Source organism: Lepisma saccharinum, chromosome 14 (assembly GCF_977018435.1).
Source record: "Lepisma saccharinum chromosome 14, izLepSacc3.1, whole genome shotgun sequence".
Classification (NCBI taxonomy): Eukaryota; Metazoa; Arthropoda; class Insecta; order Zygentoma; family Lepismatidae; genus Lepisma; species Lepisma saccharinum.
Genome location: NC_139242.1, coordinates 58238180 through 58246373, shown reverse-complemented (window position 1 = coordinate 58246373; position 8194 = coordinate 58238180).

Here is an 8194-nt window from a genome sequence, read left to right as displayed (position 1 = left end):
ATTCACATCTATGCCAATAGAAGTGACTTGCAATATTTACATATTATTTAATTGCCATAGCACAGTAAGTTAAGTTATGCATGGTGTACATTTCGTGAAATGTTCTCTTTTGTTGAGGAAAATTATTATAGCAAACACACGTTCATTTCCACCTTTAGGCCACTTTTGCAATGCCATTTTAATATAATTAAATTTATCAAACTTCAAACAGATTACCCTAAGCTAGAACAGTAGTTTTTATTTATATATTTATGATCTTGTATTGGCAGTCGGTAGGCACTCATTTAAATCTAACTTACGAAATTACAATACAATACAATACAATACAATATATTTATTCATCGTTAGACATTGTACAATGCAATAGAATCCTAATACATAACATTTTCGGTGTGCGGACGTAAATATAACATTCATTTCTTAAACATATATTTATGTGTTACACATTACTTTATTTATTTTTGTTCCTGGGATTTCATACAAAAAAGCCCAAATCCGCTTATGCACAGTCTACTGTCCACGGTGCAACCAATGAAAACGTTGCATTTCTCGTATCAAAGTATGAGAATAGCAAGGCATCAAAGTAAAACGTCTCTAACATGTCGTTAGTTAACGGGCCTATAAAATCGCTTGAGCGAACATTAAAAGTTTAACAGGCTGTTAAGATTTTAGTGGTGCGTTAACTATCAACTCGTTAAGAACGTTTTAAAGATGGTTGAGCGAACCGGGCAGTAGTCTTCGGTTTTAGGGGGCACGGTGCCTCTATGGCTCTGCTAAATGTATGCTAAATAATCCCATCCTGTTACTTGCCGGCGTATATTTCACAGGGAACATTGGGTGCGTTCCGAAAGTCATAACGAAACGAACGAATCGAACGAAAGTAACTGGGCTCGTGAAACTGGTGAAACCAGTTATTTTACAGACTTATGGGACGCTCTAGACGAAAGCGCAGGCGCAGCGTTTTGTTTATAAAAATTTTCCGCATGGCGTCCAGCGGAAAGTATTTCCTTCTGACAGAAATAAACTCTACTGCTGATACTGTTACTCATTTTAATCACATTGTAAGAACAGTTGTGGCACACTCATCTTGTGCATGTTGCTTCATAACGCTCTCTGTTAAAATTATAATACAATTCCCGAACTAGTGCAGTTTGAAGCCATCATGCACCCGCGTTGTCTGCAGGTAGCAGACGATTCTCACTGAACAAACCAACCTCCTGGCTCGTGCGTTTGGTGAATCTCGTTCTTGCACGAGACGCAGGGGGTGCTATTCCCGCTTCCCGCGCTGCGGCGGCACGTGAAGATCTGCTAGAGTGACGTCAAAAAGGGGAACCCTCAGCTGCGGGCCGCTTAATAACATGTAAAATCATACAAGTTTATCGCCTCATGGAGGCGATTATAACTCTTGGGAAGCAATGTTTATAACATGTAGTTCTTCTTCACTGCTTTCCCGTACCTTCTCAAGTTAACTGAGGATGGCAAACGAACAAATTCTTGCTGAATTCAGCAAAAAGGGAATCCAGGTCTTTGGTTCTTTAACACTATTTATCTACACTTCTACACGCAGCAATAAAGTTGGTTGGTTGGTTGATTGGTTGATTTGGTGTTTTAAGTCCACTTTATACACAGTAAGGCTAATCGGGACTGGACCTACAGGTTAAAGTGGAATCCGAACCACCATGTACCTTCACCGGGTATCGACCCCGGGACCCCTTGATTACGAGACACAGCAATGAAGTTAAATGATTATTAGATGAGAGTCTCATCTTGAGACGAGCACAATAGATAGAACACCCGATAAATCGTAAAGTGAAACAATTTTAAATGCCTGTGTGTGCTGGCAGGGGGTGGGAGTAGAGCCTCGTGCGCATATTTTCATGCAAATAGTTTACTAACTTAATTAATTATAACATGGACATAACTGCAACAGGATCGAGAGAGTAAGATTGAACGGAAAGGATTAAGCAAGTCCCTCTATATGTATATATCCGGTCTCCATGACAGCATAACGCTTTAGGAAGCCTGAGGCCCCAGTTTGAACCATAGTAGGCACATATAGCAATGTTTGTCTCATTCTCCACTCATTAGTTCATCATTCATCCTCAAAGTAGCGATCAACCCAGTAGAAATTCGTTTTTAAATGAACGACACATACACACATATTGATTTGTTGTTATTTCGTTTTTCTGCTACTTCTGGCTAATCGCGAAGATGAAGATGAATGGTGATTAGATGAGGCGGATGAAGGGACAGTCATAAAGATGTAAGGACAACACAATACGAGCCCCACCAAGGATTATAATGGCCACGAGTCCAGACGCCAGAGCCTCGCTAGTCACTAGTATGTAAAATGCAGTCCAGGGTGTACTACGTGGAAATTAATACAATTGGGCACTCAGGATATATATATATATATATATATATATATATATATATATATATATATATATATATTGTGTGTGTGTAACGACCCTATGTTTAGGCTTTTTTGTAGTCTTTGGGTCCTGTCGAGTTGCATCCACGGGAAGCTCCAAAATGTCGGTGTTGTGTGTGTGTGAGTAAAACTATTATTATTATGAAGTTACAGTTACGCAATAATAAACTTCTAAGCCGTATGAATGCAAATATTGCCATCAGTTCAATAATACGAATTTCTATAACAGTATCCTTCTTATTTAATTTTTATTTAACACGTAGTGTTTTTTTTTTGATACGGAAGAAACATGCATCAAATTATGTCAATATATTGTACATATATTCAGGTAGTGTTGTATTTTAAAAAATTCCAGCAGTAGAATTTCAGCAACTTCTTTGCAGGGGCGACTTATTGTTGACAAGAATTAATTGAAGTTACAGCTGCATAACATAATAAGTACGAGTATATTGCAAAATCATATAGAAAATGTAGTGGGCGGAGGATGTCTATGCAATTTATCCTAGTGGGGGAATTTTCTTTAAGAGGATTTTCTTAACTAGAGAGATAGCATTCCAAAACCTTTCCCTCTTTGAGCACTGCTGCCTCTCCTGTGAAAATATCTTGCGGGCGTCCTTGTCAAATTGCGTCATTACAAGGCAAATATTTTTTTCTTATTTTTGGGTTGCTTTCCTGTAACTTTTACCTAATTGGAAGCCCATGATGAGTAATGAATAGATGAAATAGATGAACACCCGCAAAGGGACACAATGTCCAGGCGGGACTCGAGCCTTAAACCTTCGCTGGGTAGCGAGATCGTTACTGAACCAATTAACGTTCTCATCTATTTCTATTTTGAGGGCCTCCCGGATGGCGTAGTGGTGGCGTCATCGCCTTATAATCGAGGGATCCCGGGTTCGGTACCCGGTGGAGGCACGTAGTGGTTCGGATCCCACTTTAAACTGTAGGTACAATTAGCCTCAATGTACATAAACTGGACTTAAAACGCCAATTCAATCAATCTGTTTTATTTTTTCACGTCGCTTTTTGACATATAGAGCAAACTAGGACAATGAAATGAAAATGAAAGATGAAATAGATAAGACACACAATGATACACACACATGCCTCAACCAAGGTTCGCTTCTGAGTTCATAGAGCGTTACGCTAGCGATTTCTCCAGGTAAGGGATATACGATAGACGATTTGACGTACACCGAGGGGGTTCATACCTGCAGTTGGGAACATTCAAATGGAAAGTAATTGCTTCCAGTTTCCGAAAGCGACATGGCTTTCATTGTTCGGTATAAGCCAACTTTGAGGCACAGATTTCTCCCAGATGTCAGAAAAATCTGCAGGTCTAGTAGTAGCGATCAGGTATTCGTTTACAGAAGTGCTTGTGCTGTTTGTCTTGAATACGAGTATTAAAGCGAATAATTTTAGGTCGTATTACGTGTATTCGGTGCCTGTACCATGAATAAGCGTGCCAAAGGTAAACATTCTTGTGCTCCCCGATGGCGTAGTGGTGGCGTCATCGCCTTATAATCGAGGGATTCCGGGTTCGGTACCCGGTGGAGGCACGTAGTGGTTCGGATATGGAAAAAGTTATTCAATTTGAGATTGTGTTTGCATCCTTCCATGGGTCAACTGTGTCCAAGCAACATAAAGTTATGGACACTCTAAAGACAGTACTTCAGTCAAAATTTCCTGAAGTTAACGAAAAGATTATTTCCCTGTATGTCAGAACAAGAACTTTTATTAGAATTCGACATTTGAATAAACTAATGAAACTCAAGTCCATGGAAGCAAGTGCAGCGAGAAAAATACGACAGTGGGTAGCATCGTCTTCAATATCATAAGTCTCAGGAAGGGTAAGTTGTAATGAATTTTTATTCTTACTGATATTTATTTCCGCCTCGGCCTCCACCGTATAGTGATTAACAAATCACATTGCTAAACCAAGACAGAGGCCAGGCCTGTTGTTCATGTATTTGTTATTTGACGTAGCTTTTTTACCACTTTTGGTTAATCGCGGCGATGAGTGTTGATCACATAAAATTGATGAAAGGGCAGGCACAAAGAACATCAATGCCCACGACGTGACTCCAAGTCGGGAACTTCAGTGATGGGATTCAAAGTCGAACACGCGGTTGACCAGATTCGCCATCGAGCTGACACGAGTTTCTTTGAATTTATTAAGGGATTACGCTTTCCAACGACATTGCATTTTTATCCATTTATTATTTATTTATTAATTTCTAAAAAACATATTTTGATGTTACGGTATTTTAAACACAAATCATTTTAGGTAGAATATTTCTGCAATTTTACCATAGTGTAAATTTTAATGTAAGCGAAAGCATGTGTGCATCACTAGTTAAAGATTTTCACATCTACAAAAAAAAGATATCCAAAACCCATTTCCACCTCACTAAAGGATTATGTTAATTCAATTCAAATTGTACGCGGGTTCAGTGCCATGAATCTAACCTTTACTCAACAGAATGAGATTGGTTCATAGAATGTATCGCCGAAAATCAATTTCGCTGATATCCCGTTGTCGCTGTTCTATTTTCATTAGATACGAGCTCCAATTACCATTTTAATCCTTCGTTTTAAAAGTTATTCAAACACAAAAAAATTATCGGGGGTCATTTTAAAGTGCTTTTTTTTTTTTACTTCATTACTGTCTTCATTTGATTTTTTTATTTTCTAAGAATTTTGGCGGGCTGCAGCCCCTTAAGCCCCCCCCCTGCGTACACCAGTGCTTGCCACACTCATCTAGCCCATCAAATTTATCATTTCATCATTCATTTTTATTGTTGCGGTTACCCTAAATACGTAGAAAAGCGACGTCATATAACGACAGCGACATCCTATGTATACTAGATATATAAATTATAATGAACAAATTATTAATAACAAACATCTGTGAAAATTTGAAGGTATGAAGGATAATAAGTATTGGTGTGGTAGCGAAATATTTAATACGTAAAATTGTATTTATTTACCCATACGCAACTTCAGATTTCAATGTAGCGGTGATATAAGAGGATAGTCGTGATTACTTTTTGCTTGATTTGTATAAGGCCATTTATTGTAATTGCGTGCTGTAAACTTCTTCATATTATTGCCTAGGTCTTATTCCTTGCGTTTTGCTTATTATTCTGCTGCAAATGGTTAATAGAACCAAGATATGGACAATTAAAAATGAAAATATTTCCCGTAAGCTTCCATTGCTACGCAAGCCTCGCCACTTGACAGATCCCCTTGGTCACGTCAGAGCTCGTTGCGGCTTCTGGCCAATGGTAGAGCTCCGTGTCTCGGAATGCTCTTCCTAAAATACTTCTATATTCCTTGCACGAGACGCACGGAATGCGACTTTTGGGTCAGCATAATGAACCTCACGAAACGCACGGAAGCACTTATGGAACGGCCAGTTGCCATAACTCGTTTAACGCGTTAAACTCGTGCGACTTTCGGAACGGGCCCAATGTTTCATTCACATGACCCTGTCGAGTGTCGACTTTGGACATCGTTACTGTTATTGTATTTGTTTAATGTGTTTCTTCTGAAATGGATAGATAGTCACTCAAATTCACCAGTATCACATTCATAAAACGGTTATGTGAATACTTTTATCCTTTTGCTCTTTTTTTCCTTCTTTTATAAAAGTCTGTAGAACACAGTACAAAAGGTAAAATTAGGAGAATCAATTTTTGCCTTGATTTCACTAATTGTCCCGCGTAGTTGAACAGCCTTGTTGGTAAAAATGTCATAATATTTATTTTGTGTGGAGGTAGAATATAACTCCCTATAAGATCATGATCGAATATGATCTAATTTATGCAGGATAAGATGCAACGTGTATATTTTTTAAAATTATGTAAGACTTCAAATTTCGCTCTTTGTAGTGCAGGACTAATTGTTACATTGGAAGTGTTTTTTTCTGTGTCTATATATAATAGCAATGCAGAATTTAATCGCCATCATAAGAGCGTGGTTTTTCAAAGAAGGATTATCCATCAGCGAAACAAAATCAAAAATTATTTGTTTTAATAATAAACGATTGGATACTTATCCTAACAATATACCACACATTTCTAATATCCCAATAATAGAAACACATAAATATTTAGGTATACATTTTGACAGGCGATTCACATGGAATACACACATCACGCATTTAATCAATAAAGGCCGTAAAATAATAAATATACTCCGTAGTATCACAACAATTAAATGGGGTGGCCACCCCAAAATCTTACTGCTATTTTATAGGAATTGTTTTCGATCAAACTTTGAGTATGCAGCCTTTAGTTATGGGGGTGCAAAATTAAGTCTTTTAGACAAAATAGACATACTACAGAGAAAAGCTTTGAGGACCTGCTTAGGTCTCATGCAGTCCTGTCCTAATGTTAGTGTATATATGGAAAGCAGAGAAACTAGTTTGACACATAGACGGATCCAATTAACAATAAAATTTCTGCTCAAAACCTGGGAAAATCATACGCACCCATTCAATAAATTATTTGAAATACAAAAACAATGGACAGAAAATAAAGCCATAGATCCTAAACACACATTCTTTTATTTTGTATATTGCCAATACATAGACCTGGAATCACGTGCAAAGTCTTTTACCTTCCAACATCCTTTAATTTATCAATTAGACATACCCTTATATACCCAATGCAATATCCATTTCAGGGATTTAGGAAGACATATCATGTATAAAGAGAAATGGCCAACACACCTAATCATATATACTGATGGATCCAAAGACCGCCTAGGTGTGGGTTGTGCTTATTTCATTCCAGATCAAAATATAAACAAACAATTCCGTTTACCACCTGACACTTCTATTTTCACTGCAGAAAGTTATGCAATATATAAAGCTCTCACATACGCTATCCATAATAATTACACAAAAATTCTCATCATAACAGATGCTTTAAGCGTATTAATGGCGCTGAGTTCCTCATATCCTCAGATTTGTAAACATCCTTTATTCATCATACTTATAATCCAACAAACTCAGTATGCTAATGGAAGGAATATCAACGTCCAGTTTAGTTACGTAAAGGCTCACCAAGTAAACACGGGAAATGAACGTGTGGACACATATGCCAAAGCCGCTCGATCATCGGAAACTACCTCACTTGCGAGACTTCCATACACAGACCTTCTTCCAAGAGTTAAATATAAACTTCAAGATAAATGGAAACAGTGGTGTATAGAACAATTTCAATCCACGGGCAACACATATAAATGGTTTGCAGAACATTCACAAAACAAACCTTGGTACTACCCATATAATTTTCCAAGATCAGTTATTACTTTTATAATACGTCTACGTACAGGTCATGTTCGCACTAATGATCATTTATCACGACTACATATTACAACAAAACAAGCCTGCTCATGTGGAGAAGATAATCAAGATGCTACACATCTCTTTTTACAATGTCCCAATTTCGACAGAGAACGAGATAAATTATATAGTGGTTTACGTCGAAATAGAATTCCATTCCCTACATCTCTTACTGCCCTGCTCACGGACCCTACTCCTCCCACCATATGGCTTCTTTATGGATATGCAAGAAGATGTAATTTGACGATCTAACAAACAGTATAAATAAATATCAATAGATGTTTTTTTCATTCTTGTGAAATATAAGTGAATAGCGAACTAAATATTATAAAAAAAAAAATAATAAAAAAAAAAACTCAGAAAGATGACTAAAATCGACTACCAGTTGATAGGGTCAGAAAAAGAAG